We start from the raw sequence: 15,955 nt of genomic DNA on the forward strand, positions 1-15,955 counted from the left end.
TAAGGAAATTACTTGAGGCGAGCTTTTAAATGCAAATACCAGAAACTTTGACTTTAGTCAAAGTTGCCTGTAAGAGTTTGCTGGTGATGGATGAAAAAAACTAATGAGAAAGGAAAAACAAGACTATGTTTACAAGGCTGCAGAAAGATTAGCTAAATTAACAGAAAACAACTTCAGTCAAAACAGAGGTTAAATGGAAGAGAAGGTATAACAGATATCAAAACGAAGTTCATTATAAAGAAGGTTGAACAGAGAACTGAACCACTTTCGTGATAAGGACACAGAGATAATGTTCGCAACTTCTACATTTTAGTACTATGAACATAAAGTATGTGTGACTGACCTAGCCGGACCTGACCGGAATATATTTCATCACTGATCCAGGACCAACCGATATTGGGATGGAGGACTAAGGTGCTTATCATGAAAAAAGTGAGTGTAACAGTAGCTTCAGGAACAAGAATTTGCTGAAAGCAGCAAGAGGAACTGCATTGAAAACTGAAGAACCTTTCACTACAATAATGTCCCCTCTTCTGGCAAAAGCATTGGCTGGCAGAATACAAAGCTGATTAAGCTTTATGTGAGAGATCATCAATTTAGTTGTAGCAATTGTTCAAATGAATCTTGAAGAAGGTGATAAAACATAAAACTACAACGCCACAATAAATAGGCTTAATCAATAATCATATATGAGTAAATGAAGGTGTGCACAGACATGTTAGTTCACTACTCAGAACGTAAGGGGTTCTGTTGCAGCCTATGTACATATATGTCCAGAAGTAAAACAGTAAAGGCATGCACAATGATCAGGCAAAGATATGTGTTACTCCACTCAAGCACAGTTTAGTGTTCATAATTATCCATGAGTTTTTGTCAAGTTGACATTTAACATCGATCATTAGAGGGAAGCCAACGACACATCTAGTGACACTATGAAAGAGGATGGTTGCAGATAAAAAAAAAAAAAATCTAAGCAGAAATGTGGTTTCTTTATTTACGATCTATATTTTGCTACAACTGTGTACAATCTATTGTGTTCACAGTGTAGACTGATCTATTTGTTTTTTCTTTTTTTAAATTTAGAAATACGGATCGCTCATTCTGCCCACGCATACAATCCAGAGGATGACCTCTAATGTATATTTCTGTAGGAACCGCAACATCGAAGCACACCCCACATATGCTTTGGACATATTTATGTGCCAGCTTCACACCAACTCAAACCACTTACCTATAGTTATGAACACAAAAAAATGCGGTTGAGCAGAGTTGCACATATATATGCCTGAGCTTTGTGCACAGCATTATTTTGCTGCTGAATCTAAATGTGCCTATGCTGCAGCCTAACACAAGGTTTTCAATACTTAATCAACATTATGTCTAAGTGACTGAAATTATTTGTTCTTATACAGAAATATATGCCTTCATTCATTAGTCATATATAATTATTGAGTAAGACTACATTAATTTTTGTTTGGGGTTTGATGTTTAATCAGATTCTTCGTCAGGATGCATTCTAAAAACTGCTAAGTTGCTGTACAATCCTTTTGGGAGCACCTCTTTATACTGTATTCAAATACCCAAGCTCTCCAGGGGATAGTGAGTTGAATTTTGTTATTAATTCATGTAAGAGATCAGCTGAGATACCAACATTGGTGCTGGATGTCAGGGGGTGTGAAAGCACTCCCATATATTCCTGGAATTGAGATGGAGGTTTAAAAATAAAGATGCCCTTGTCTTGTTGTTTATACTTATACATCTAACATTCCATTTCAATAGGTCTTGAGACAAGTTCTAGAATGCGCTTTTCGTGTTTATAAAATTTATGAGTGCATGATAACTGCACTCATGACCTTCTGAATGCACCTTTATGCTTTGGAACACATTACCAGTAAATGGGCTGGCATGTGTCTAGATTTTGGCATGGTTTAAAAGGTAGCTGTTTGGCAGTTTGATAGATATAGAAACTCATGGTCTGCACACCGTACACGGTTATGTCGATTTTAAAGTACTTGAGTTGTTTCCTTTTTCTGCTCATTTCTCATTCTAGTTTATTGGTTAATAGTAGCACCTTGTTAGCTATATCATGGACAGTTTTGGAGATGCTTGAAAGGGTTTACATAAGGGTTGAGTAAGGAGTAATAGAGGGTGGTGGGCTCATAACCAAACAACATTTAGGGACTTGTGCCCTCTTCATAGCTCTATTTTTATGAACAGTGTGGACTGATGAAAATACAGACCCGTTTTAAGATGGCACCACCGTAAGAGCACTAATCAGAATGTTTTACCACAAGGAGTGCTCTGTAGAGGTCCATTGGGGAGTGCTCTGTAGAGGTCCATTGGGGTACCATTAAACAGTGGCATAGTTATTTACTTTTCATATTGAAACACAATATTGGGATAGATGTGTTTGCTCTGAAACTTAGCAATTCAATATATGCTATATATAAGTTTATACTGATATCATAAGTATAATTGTTTCTGAAGTGAAGATTGGTTGATGCATAATTTGGCCCAACTAGAATTTGTGGTGGCATCTCAGATCTTGTCTGTTCATTCTACACTAGTAGATGACATACTGTGAGAAAAATTAGATTGTGTGTGTTACGTTTGATTACCTTAGGACCTGTTCCGTGCTCTTATTTTCACTTCCATACGTTTGTGACTACAGCGATCACATATATTAAGATGGAGGATTTTCCCATTGAGATTGCGTCTTGTTGTTTTTATCCTGATCTGGATAGCGGATGACCACATACAGTTTGTTTGAGGACTATTTGTAGATTACAAAGTAATTAATATTTCTTGTGAGCTTAAAACAACATTCCATACCAAAACTGTTGGGATATTCAATTATTATATAAGTTTGGTCTCACATTAAGTTATCACACCACACGTATGATTGTCAATAAGAATAGTACAATACTATTACGACCTTGAATGTGTTGATGTATTGACTTCTATTTTATGACTACGGATTGATCTGTTAAACATTACTTCATTGTGCTACTTCAAATGTAATGAATGAATTCCATTTTAGAGTGATTGTCAGGCTCAAGTGGTTTTGTCTGTACTAAGTGATAAGGATTTGTAAATGCAATGAAGCAATTTTGTTCAATATCAAAGTTAGGCCCAAACTGCTTATGCCTGCAGTAAAGCATATAGCATTGCACTTTCCTAAATGATTTACAAGAAAATAAGTTACTTACCTGTAACTGTAGTTCTACAGTATTGGAATCTTTCATAAGATTCACATGCTTGAATCATTCCCTGTTGTCGAGATGGGAGTCCCACGGTACCTTGGAAAAAGCAGTGCAATGATAGGCATATACTAGAAAGGCCATAGGCCGTTCAGTTTATTAACGTCCTAGTTGTTTTTAAAAACGAGACTAAACTTACGTTCCAGGCGATGAGGCTACACCAGCCTCTGGCACACTTCCGTGAGAAGCTTCAGTCCCTCAGAGTTTCAGTCACAAGTGTAGATAAACACCCATTGAGAGATAAGGTGAGCTTGCCAGGGGAGGAGGGTGGGTTGAATGTAAATCTATGAAAGATTCCAATACTGTAGATCTAGAATTAGAGGTATGTTACTTATTTTCTTACTCCAATATTGGATCTTTCATAGAGTCATATGCTTGAATAGATGAAACAGCAGTTGTATGGAACATTTTTTAATGATGTTTAAAATATAGTCAAATATATACATACACACACAAACACAGACATTCACTTAAAAACCAAACTTTACAGGGACTTTAAAGTTAGGAAATAGATTTAGAAAAACATAGAAATTCACTTAAACACAAAGGTTACAGAGATGTTACACTTAGACTCGCACTTTAAATGTACAAAACCATAGAAATTCACCTGCTGTAATTAGAGTTTTTTCAAGTAACCATAACTCATGGCCTAAAGTAACTATAACTCGCACCCCTCCATGCACAGTTTTTTGCTTCAAGTTGTTTACAGCAAATATTACATTGACATTATCAATGATGGTATCTAAGATGTCATGAGTGTTGTAATATGTGAGGTAATTAGCAATGCATGGCGAGGGCGCAAGTTACAGTTACATTGGGGCACGAGTTATAGTTGCTTGAAATAACCAACTATAACAGCTGAAATTCTATGACTTTGTATGTTTAAAATGTGACCCTAACTATAATGTCCCGGTTACCTTTTTTTAAGTGAATTTCTATGTTTTTTTAAATTCTATTTTCTAACTACAATGTTACTGTAACCTTTGGTTTTTCAGTGAATTTCTATTGCTTTTTCCAAATGTAAAATAAATTGAATTACTGTACATTAATCCAACCTGGCCCACGCACATCCTTTGCGTAGTGGGGGTTAGCTGCAACTAACTCCCTATAACCACCCAACTCTGAGCAGGCCTCAGACGTGCACGGCGGGGGTTGGCCGCAGGGCCAGGCTGCACAACCTACCACATATAACCACTGACCCCACACCACGCAATTACAAAACCCCTCCATCAAGCTTTATTAATAACTTTTCAAGGTGAAAATGCAGATAAAAAACATCTGCACTGCCTTCACCATTCGCAAGAAATTTGGATTGTTAGTACTTTACAGAAGTGGAGCTTCAACTTCGGCACTTTGTTTATATCCGTGAATGCTGGGGGGAAAAAGTATGTTCCCGTAGCATGTAACGACCTTAGAGACCGAAACAACGTAAACTATTCCGGCCCGCATGCCACAACAGTCTTCACCATTGAGGAGGACGTAGCTGCTGTTTGAAAGCACCTGGAACGTGGGTCTAATCAAGGGGACTGGAACTCCCTTCAGATAACAAGCCAAGTTCGCAGCGGAGGAGTTACAAGCCCCATGCAAGGACAGCTGTTCACAAACCATTGAATGGCTGACTGAAGTCTTGCATTCACTAAGGCTAAGAAACACTTCTATCATGCCACTGAAGCATTTGTACGAGAAGGGACGCTCCCACACCTCATGGATGTAACTATCTCCAGCATTTCATATCTGCCTACCGGAATGTATTTTAAACAGGAGGTGAATTAAAGTGTTGAAATAGACAGATTAATGCCCCCATGTATTAGCCACTCAGCAGATGGTATTTCAGCCACAGTAAAAAGCAACTTTTCTAATTTCTCAATGTTAAGCATGACATAAGTTGCTTCCTTCTTAGCCATCAGTTGTTGTTGTTGCGTTAAATTGAAGGAAGAAAATATCTCCCTCGCACTGAAATGCTGCCGGGGAACGTGACCCGCCTTCAATGTTTGAAGTGTCCAACCCAACTGCATAATGGACATTAGTTGACTCGGTCCATGGTGTAAAGAAGACATATCTGTTTGTATAATGTCTGTAGCAGAAGAGACAATATTATTTAAAGTATATATCTTGTCGGACAAGGTATTAATCCCATTATGTACAACAGATAATGCTTTTTATTTTTTAGATTTTCCTGGTCTTTTTACCTTAACCAGGCAGCTGCTTCTTGTTGGGAAAGCTTCCAAATTTCATTATATGCCTCATTAAAAAACACTTCCTACGGTGTTTTCTGGGTCCTAACAGGAAGTCCTGTAAGTCAGTGTTACTAGACAGGAGACTGAGGTTTTCGCTAACCGCATGTAGTGAGTATGATTTTAACCATTGCTGGCACAATTTTCCTACACTATGGTGGTCATTCTGACCCTGGCGGTCTTTGACCGCCAGGGCGGAGGACCGCGGGAGCACCGCCGACAGGCCGGCGGTGCTCCAATGGGGATTCCGACCGCGGCGGTAAAGCCGCGGTCGGACCGGCACCACTGGCGGGCTCCCGCCAGTGTACCGCCGCCCCATTAAATCCTCCACGGCGGCGCAGCTTGCTGCACCGCCGCGGGGATTCCGACTCCCCCTACCGCCATCCAGATCCTGGCGGTCCGACCGCCGGGATCCGGATGGCGGTAGGGGGGGGTCGCGGGGCCCCTGGGGGCCCCTGCAGTGCCCATGCCACTGGCATGGGCATTGCAGGGGCCCCCGTAAGAGGGCCCCTACATGTATTTCACTGTCTGCTGCGCAGACAGTGAAATACGCGACGGGTGCAACTGCACCCGTCGCACAGCTTCCACTCCGCCGGCTCGATTCCGAGCCGGCTTCATCGTGGAAGCCTCTTTCCCGCTGGGCTGGCGGGCGGTCTGAAGGCGTCCGCCCGCCAGCCCAGCGGGAAAGTCAGAATTACCGCGGCGGTCTTTCGACCGCGGAACGGTAATCTGACGGCGGGACTTTGGCGGGCGGCCTCCGCCGCCCGCCAAGGTCAGAATGAGGGCCTATATGTTGTAACTATACCCGCATGTTCAGATGATATATAGCGAGGGTTCGGCCTACCAGTTCTAAAACGCCCAAGGATTCGATAAAACGTTCACAACACCCACTGGTATCTATTGGCCACAATAACCACCCTCCAGGACGTGTCAGTGAAACATTAAATGTACCATTCTGGACCCATTCGTCGAGCTGGTCTTCAGTTGCATTTGTATATATTTTCCATTTATAAAACTTTGCAGGGGCAGATATGCTGGGCATGTTTAATTCCTTAATTTTAGCTAAGCCTAAACAACTTGTTTGTTGTAATGTTTCATTTAAAAATATAATTTGTACAGGAAAGAGTCATGCTCTAAATAAAGCTTCCTTTCCCCTAATTTGCCAATTTTTTGTTCCCCACACACTTTTCAGATCGATCGACTTCAGCCAATATTCATAGCCTTCTATAGACAACCGGGAAACAAAGGATTCTGAATATATAAATTTTGTATTTGTCATTAATATATGTATATTCTTAGTAGGTGGTACCTTAAAATAATATGACTCAGCGTTTTTTACATTGTGCCCAGATAAATATGTAAACTTTTCAGAATATGTTTCGGAACTCCCCTGTGGGGGAGTCGGACAACGTTCCCATTGTGTATAATTAAAAACAGTTTTAGGGCTGCTCGCTCTATGTATGAAATGGTGCCCATAACAATTATAGCAAAACATAGCACCATAATTCTCTTGAGATTGATAAACATCTTCATTTTCAAAGACAGTACAATACTGCAATTCAGTCATCATAGAATCAACTGTTTTCACATCCCAATCATCAGAAACAATGCCTGGTATTACAATATCATTTATTGATTATTTGAACACATATGGTATTTGAATTACTTCAGTGGGACCATATATATCAAATATTACTTTGTCCCAAACAATCCCATCAGGAATTGGTACTGCAGAAATGTTCACAAATGATAAGTCTCTTCGGACCTTATGTGATGAAAAATGTGGTTTTAAGACCTCCTCCACCAATTCAAATGTTGATTTTTCAGGAAGAAAATGACCATTAGTAAGAAAAAGGTAATAACAAAACCAATCCAAATTAGGAAAGCTAGGACAGTCAAAGAGAGCCATGGAAAAACAAAATATGTTTCTTTAAGCCAGTTTTTTTAGCTTACGTGTTCTTGACAAGTCAGCAGCTGAAGAGGCTAATGAGACTGAGAAGTCATCACTGAGGTCGGCAAAATATCCAGAAGCAGTTTGTGCAAATGGTGGAGCCATGGTCAGCGGAGGAGTTGGTGTTTCCCGTGGTGGCACACTATAGATAGCACCATCCGTCTGTGTTGGAGTTGAGTCAACTCGGTCAACCATTTCTATATTGTGTGATGTAAGTGGAACCAATGCAAGATCAACTTCCACCCTCCCCAAGCTCGGAGAGGTGTCGGTGTTGGTATAAACAACTTGTAGAGGAACTTCTTGACCAGTAGTGAAAGGGATTCGAGAAGAACTGGACGTTCCTCTTGGCCGGCTGTGCCGCATCAGCCACATGGTGTAATTTGACATCGTCGATGGAGACAAAACGATTTTCTTTGGCACCTGCCAATGGTGGTAAAATTACAGTTCTGGTACTGTGTATCCCTAATATTGGAACTGGTGCTCTGTAAGAAGGGCCAAATTCCTTTTTCACAGGTACTTTCTCACGTACGAGATCCCCAACTCTGGGAATCCAGCCGGTAGATGTTACAGGCCCATCCTTGACTCCTGTGGAGGCAGCACTGATAGAAGATTTATTGTCACAGAACTGTTGCAATTCCTGTAAGGCAGTGACACGTTCATTTATGTCAAAAGGTGTTTCTGCTGCCTCCACACCAGGACCATCAAGATCCAGAACATACATTAGAGTTCCGAACAGGCACTCATATGAAGTACGACCCCCAAGGGACCTTCTAGGCAGATTATTAAGTGCTCTCTGGACTCCATATAGGTGGTTAAGCCAACTACGACCCGTACCCAAGACTCTGGTTGTTAAAGACTGCTTTAAATCACGGTTTAAATCGATCCATGATACCATTTCCCTCGGAATGAAATGGAGACGAGTACCGGAGTTTGACCCCCAACGAAGCCATGGCGTCCCTGAATGCCCTTGAGGCGAAAGCAGGGCCCTGGTCCGAATGGAAAGCCGCAACCGCATATGTACTGATAAAGACTCGCAAATCTTTAATAACAGTCCCAGCGCCAGCCAAGCGTTGTGGCCACACTCATAAAAATCTGGAGCATGAATCAACAGCGACTAAAATATACTTGTATGCACTATCCGGTGTTAGAAGACTGCAATGATCCAAGTACACACACTGTAATGGTTTGTTTGAAATCAAGAAGGGTGTCTGCGGTGGGCGTTTGGCAGTGGAAACTTTAATTTGTTGACAGATGTCACAACAAAGGACATACTGCTTGGTCTCTTTATAGAGACCTGGCCACCAATAACGAGCCTGCAAGATCGAAATTGTAGCCGCCACACCAGCATGAGCAGATGAAACCCCCATGCGCTGCTTGAATCAATTGTGATCTTATATCTCTATTGGGGATGTCTTGTACCCCTACGCCTAGTATCTAAACCTCAGCGTTCAGCATACCTCCCATTCGGTAGGAATATTTGTCTGGAAATCCTTTAGGATAGGGCGCACCATCAGCCGTAGCGGTCACGGCAGCCCATATGTCTGCGTCTGGTTTTGAATTCAAACGAGACACTGCAGCTACAGCAGCTACAGCCACTGCTGACTTTGCAGCTTCATCAGCCAATGTATTTCCAGCAACGTGTATCCCAACGCGCTGGTGTCCAAGTGTATGTACAACATGGACATTTGGTAGCGTTTCTTTCAGATCTGCTACTTTCCCCCACAGAAGTCTGTGTTTTATGGTGTTGCCTTTGGAATCCCTGAACCCATTCTGGCGCCAATAATGCAGGTATTCATTAAAGGACTGTACACAATAATATGAATCACAAACAATCAGCGTAGGCTGTGCAGGATCTGTGTGCTCCAGTGCCATCAGCAGAGCCTTTAGCTCTGCCAACTGTGCTGTGCAATCCACTAGGGTTTGCGTAAAGGTATGTAGAGGACAACATTTATCGCCCTCCATGTAGCCACTTATGACTGCGCAAGCAAAAGAATATTGGTGTTCTGTGCCAACTGCAGGTTGTGCTGAGCAATCGGTGTACATGACTCTATGATATTGTTCAAGTGGCAATGTATTTGCTGGAACTGGGTATTCTATTTCGTACTGTAAAAATTCTTGTGTTTGTAACTTTGGGTAAAAAATGATGTCTATCAGTGGCTGTCAAAGACGTAGCCCATTGCACCCAACGTGGGTGTAATGCTTTTGCGTTCGGAACACTGGCTTTTGTAACAGCCTCTAGGTCTGAGATTGGAGAAACGTCAATAATGTGCTTTCCTTGAGCAAGAGGTCTTTCTTTAATGACAGCCATCTGTACAGCAGTGAGAATTTTCTCAGTGGGAGCAAAGCATTGTTCTGCCGCTGAATCCAAGTGTGATTTGTATGCAATCGGGACTGTCTCACCTTCATTAAATGTCACGTAGGTGAAACCGATGGCACCAGCTATTACTCTGATGACCAAATGTGTTTTATTGTCCCACATGTGTAAGTGTTGTGCTGCAAGCATGTCTGTTTGCAAATCTTGAAGAATGCGTGTATGTTCAATTGTCCAGAAGTTACTTGAAAAATCGGGACGTATCAGATCATATAAAGGTTTTATGCGTGTAGCACAATCTGGAATGTATGTTCTGCCAAAATTTAGGAAAACCAATAGAGATTACAGTTTTTTAAATTGTATCTGGTGGTTGTAACTGTGCACATTTCTCTAAGAATTGTGGCGGCAGACTCTTTCCTTCACTTGATAACTCATATCCCCAAAACAGGAGGCTGAGGAAGGCATTTTTTTTGTTTTTTAATTGAATTTGTAGCCAAATTCAGCTTATCCTACAACAATGCGGGTTACCCATCTTAGATGTTGTAGTATTTCATCATCCGTAAGATAGATATCATCTACATAGGACAATGCTTAAGGATCAATCTCGTGCAAAATTGCAGTCACATGAGCTGCAAACAGTCCTGGACTGTTCTTATACCCCTGAGGTAATCTGAATTATTTCTGGGAGCCCAGTGCGCTGAAACTTGTTAAGTCTCTACTCTCAGGCGCTATATTCTGGAAGAAAAAAACATTGGAAATGTCCAGTGCTGTTTTGCATTTTTTACGCACTATATTGTTCATTAGTGCTGTGCTAAGTGAATTTTGTATCGCAAAAGTGCGTGTATGACTGTTTAGGTGTCTGTAGTCTAAGACTATTCTATAGGAATGGTCTGGTTTAGCTACTGGGAATAATGGATTATTCATTGGGGGGACACAGGGTTCAATTACGCGCTGGTACTCTAATTGCGTGAGTATTTCTCTAACAGCTGCTTTTGCTTCGTGTTTTATAGGATACTGAGGTTGGGGTTGAGGTTCATTTTTAATTTTAATTACATGGTAGGGGGATTCTTTATCCCATCCTACGTGATTTCGGTATAACTCAGGTGCCTGTGCCAAAGCCCAATCAATGGCATAGGATTCAGCGAGATCCTCTGGAACAAGGGGCGAGAAGGAAGGCTTAATAACGTCTTCTCCATTTGGGTAGGTGCAAATTCAGGTGGCCAATCTTGTTCGGCCAACAAAACATCATATATGTTTACTACACAATCCCAAAAGATTGCGTTTATTATGCGCTCAATGTCTTCTTCTAACTGTAGCGTTACTTTATATACCCTATCAGGCGTGGAGACACACATGTCAGCAGTTTCTATTTGTATAAAGTCATCAGTTGCTTTCACCTCCAGGTGCTCTAGAAGATTCCGACGAACTATTGTGACCTCTGCCTCACTGTCTAGCAGTGCTAGAGCCCACTTCTTGTTCTTCAAGAGGACCCTCTTCCTGAGTGGCATGTCGAACTGTGACTGCTGCCACTTGTTTCTTTTTAAATTGTGGTTTTTGTTGGGTGGGTTTCTCTTCCTTTTTAACAGAAACCTCTAAAGAGCGTTGTGATTCCTGTCTCGGTTTCATGTACTCTGTCCTTCGCTCTGATCGCCCAACTCTCTCATTTTGTTTTTCCGATCAGTCCCGAAAGGAACGAGATTGGCGTGTATCAGTATATTGATATCTATCAGGCAATTTTATATTATCTCTATTTCTGAGATTATATCTGTTCTGCGGGGTCTCCATACACGGAGATTCTCCCCTCTCTTTTTTAGGAGTTTGTTGTTTTTTATCCCAGTGTTTCTTATTGCCCTCAGGAGCTTGCTTGGGAAAATCTTTGGTTGATTTGCCCTGAAATTGTGGTTTAGATGGTCTGGCCCCTAAACTGTCTCGACCTATGCTAGAATAAGTTTCTGCGATTATTTTAGGCAGCTCGCGTTCCTGATCCTGTTGCGTAACGTCACAGAGACGCATGCGCACTGCAAGTGCGACTGCTTCCCCTTTAAGGTTACTTAAAATGATTGAGGAAACTGTGGCAAAATTGCCCATAAATTGCATACCCAAATCTAGGGCCGGAGCAGCCCCATAATCATCTTGAATTTGTTTAAACACATCCGGTAAATCTGCAAGTGTCGGTGTACCGTGTGCGGTTGCATAGAGCGCGGCAAATACCGTGCCCTAAGTATTACAGTTATCTACTGTAGGGACCATCCCAAAAGGCAAGCACATTGTTAATATTCTATGTTTATCCTGAGGTCCCGTATGGGGAAATACTGCCTCCAGCGCATTACTCTTTTGTGCTAACCAAAACAGAGTTTCTTCCCGTTTGGCGGGTACTTTACCCATTATTGAATGTACTGTTGCAGGATTTATACCTGCCGTTGCTGCATGTGGATGTGCTGGAGCAGCACATGCTGGGTTTGTATTTAATGTTTGCATTACGAATTGTACTAATCGTCTATATATCGCTGTTAATTCAGTATATAAACGACGAACCTCAGCCACCGCTAAGTTTTCAACTTTAGGATGTGGTGTATAAGTGGCCAATAAACGCCAGGTAGGACCATCATTACTTAGAGGACCTAACCTTACTGGTAATATTGTGTGGGGTAAGGAACCATCAAGCCAACTGTTATGTTCTTGATTAGATAAAGGTATTTCTAAATATGCGTATGCTCTGTATTGTCCAGGCGCATTCGCAAATGTATAATGATGAAATGTATTTGTGGTCCCATCAACTGCTGGAAATGTGACCCAAGAATAAAAAAAGTTCTGTTCTATAAGCTGCAAGGGCGTCCACCACGAATGTGACTGGACCACCCCATGGTGTTAGGCCATTTGCTAATAAATGTGTAGTTAGAGGTTGTCTCATATTAACTTCTATTTGTACCTGCTGTGGATTCACCATTATAGACAGACTATAAGTTCAGAGAAGGTACACCAAATAGAGTTTTCCTTTTAAAGTTCAAGCTTGAACAACCTCCAGCTGCAAATAGGATAGCCTACGTAGCTGCGTAGCTAGGGTGGAAATCTTCAGTACCACGGACGTCTCCATATACGGTATTGAGGCGTTATTATATATAATGGGACATAGATACTCCTGAGGACCTGAAAATTACAGCCTGACCAAACGTTGGCGGCGCCATGTCGCATAGGCTCTCATTATATTAATGAGACTACTGGATTTTGAGCGGCAAAATCGCCCGCGGTGTGGGAGAGTAAGTCTAACCCACTGCGGGTGACACCTGTCGCTCCAATCCGGGTTTTGCTCTGGCTAACTAGCAGTGCCTCATCCCCATCAGAGGATGTGATGATTGGGCAGCCGAGCGCATGACATACTTGGCTTCTCAGGGAAATCGTGGTCACTCAGGTCTCATCCGGTTCTCTCACTTACAATTCAGTCCCATATATAAATGACAAACAGAAGCAGTATATGTTTCAATAATGAGTTTAATAAAACAACTGCATCTTAGAGACCAAAGCGTGAGCTGCAATAACCAGGACGACACAACATGACAGTATTAAAATTGTGACGAGAAGAGTGAAGCGTAAGAACAACGCTATTATATTGTCACTATTTTCGATGGACTAATCCCTATCTAGGCTAGGATAGAGCACAGCATGTTAAGCTCTAATTCTGCCCTTAAGGTTCCCCTGGGAAGACATCAACCCCCATACCTGAGCAAAGGCTTGCGGTCGGCGTTAGCATCTGTAGCGAAGCATTCAGCAATCAGCATACAGTTGTGGTTCTCTTGCTGGAATCTCCCTCTAACTTGTAAAGGACAAGGAAGTGTTTTTTTAATAACACAGATGATATTCTGAGAAAGTGTCCCTACGTAAGGATGTGTATTTTCTACGAATGTTGAAGACTAAACTTCTACCTCGTTCACTGGCAATGTACCATGCTGTAGCCTTGGAAGTGGCACAGAGTGACCAAGAATGTCTTGTTTGAGAACAGTGCTGGCCTAGGCAAAAACAGTTAGATAGACGGAAACAAAATAAGACCGTAAAAATGGTAACAATAATAAGACAAAGCTGAATAAAATATATCTAGGTTAACGTGCACACCAGCCTAGTGTGTTAAAATAACGTGCATGGATCTATAACTGAAATGGCTACACAACACTGGCCTGTGGAATGAGAGTTAGTTTCACTTTGACCAAAAGGGGTGTAGAGTTCACTGATGAGACTCTTGACATTGGTCTTGAGCACTAGCTATTTTTCAAAGGGTGTCAAAGGTCATTCGACGTAGGGCCTAACCAAAGCTGCAACACCCAATGGCGGTCCTGAAGGTAGGAGAGACGATCTGCCTCCTCCAGGCCATAGTCGTGTTGTAGGAAGCTGGCCTGGTGTGTGGTGGACACCTATGGTGTTGGCACCTTATACCAGGTCCAGACAACCTATATTAGTGAATGAAGACAGTGTCTAGGAAGCCAGGACTCTCTAGAGGTAGCTGTGGATGAGCAGCCAGGACTTATCTAGGAGACATGCAAAGCTTATGCAATACCACAATAGTCACACAGTAACGTATCACACATGATTGGAACCACACAGTGTTACAAAAATAAAGGTAATTTATTACAGTAACACTACACTAGACAAGTATGGTATATATATATATATATATATATATATATATATATATATATATATATATATACTGTATATATATATATATATATATATATATATATATACACTGTATATATATATATGGAAAATGTCACTTACCCAGTGTACATCTGTTCGTGGCATGAGACACTGCAGATTCACATGCTGTGCATTATCCTGCCATCTAGTGTTGGGCTCGGAGTGTTACAAGTTGTTTATCTTCGAAGAAGTCTTTTCGAGTCACAAGACCGAGGGACTCCTCCCTTTCGGCTCCATTGCGCATGGGCGTCGACTCCATCTTAGATTGTTTTCCCCGCAGAGGGTGAGGTAGGAGTTGTGTATATAGTAAAGGTGCCCATGCAATAGAGTAAGTATGTATGTACATAATGTGTCTAAAAAATAGTATATATTTACAAATTTACAAGTTATGGCTACAGGCTCCCGGGGAGGCGGGAGGGCGCATGTGAATCTGCAGCATCTCATGCAACGAACAGATGTACACTGGGTAAGTGAAATTTTCCGTTCAATGGCATGTGTAGCGCAGATACACATGCTCTGCATAGACTAGTAAGCAGTAATCTCCCCAAAAGCGGTGGCTTAGCCTGTAGGAGTTGAAGTTGTTTGAAATAATGTTCGTAATACAGCCTGTCCTACTGTGGCTTGTTGTGTTGTTAACACATCTACACAGTAATGTTTTGTGAATGTATGAGGCGCAGACCATGTGGCTGCTTTACAGATTTCGGTCATAGGTATATTTCCTAGAAAAGCCATTGTGGCGCCATTTTTCCTAGTGGAGTGAGCCTTTGGTGTAATAGGTAGATCTCTTTTTGCTTTGATATAGCAGGTCTGAATACATTTTGCTATCCATCTGGCAATGCCTTGTTTTGATATTGGATTTCCTGCATGAGGTTTTTGGAAGGCTACAAACAATTGTTTTGTTTCGCGAAATTGTTTTGTTCTATCAATGTAATACATTAGTGCTCTTTTAATGTCTAACGTATGTAATGCTCTTTCGGCTACTGAGTCTGGTTGTGGAAAAAAAAACTGGGAGTTCCACTGTTTGGTTTCGATGGAACAGTGATATAACTTTTGGTAAGAATTTGGGATTTGTACGGAGAACCACTTTATGTTTATGTATTTGTATAAAGGGTTCTTGTATAGTAAATGCTTGTATCTCACTTACTCTTCTAAGTGATGTGATAGCTATTAGAAAGGCTACTTTCCAAGTTAAGTATTGCATCTCACAGGAGTGCATGGGTTCGAATGGTGGTCCCATGAGTCGTGTTAATACAACATTAAGGTTCCACGAAGGTACTGGTGGTGTCCTTGGGGGTATGATTCTTTTTAGACCCTCCATAAATGCTTTGATGACTGGGATTCTAAAAAGCGATGTTGTATGTGTAATTTGCAGATAGGCAGATATTGCAGTGAGATGTATTTTAATGGAAGAGAATGCTATCTTAGACTTTTGTAAGTGTAATAAGTAGCTTACAATGTCCTTTGTGGAAGCATGCAGTGGATGAATCTGATTAGTGTGGCAGTAGTAAAC

General features: G+C 41.5%; 1 protein-coding gene across 3 annotated transcripts in view; it reads right to left on the minus strand.

Moving 5' to 3' along the window:
* The window catches only part of DHX38 (DEAH-box helicase 38), a 1,001,715-nt gene that overhangs the window by 320,091 nt on the left and 665,669 nt on the right, over positions 1-15,955 (minus strand). The gene's annotated exons all lie outside the window — the stretch shown is intronic.

This window comes from Pleurodeles waltl, chromosome 12 (genome assembly GCF_031143425.1).
Source record: "Pleurodeles waltl isolate 20211129_DDA chromosome 12, aPleWal1.hap1.20221129, whole genome shotgun sequence".
Classification (NCBI taxonomy): Eukaryota; Metazoa; Chordata; class Amphibia; order Caudata; family Salamandridae; genus Pleurodeles; species Pleurodeles waltl.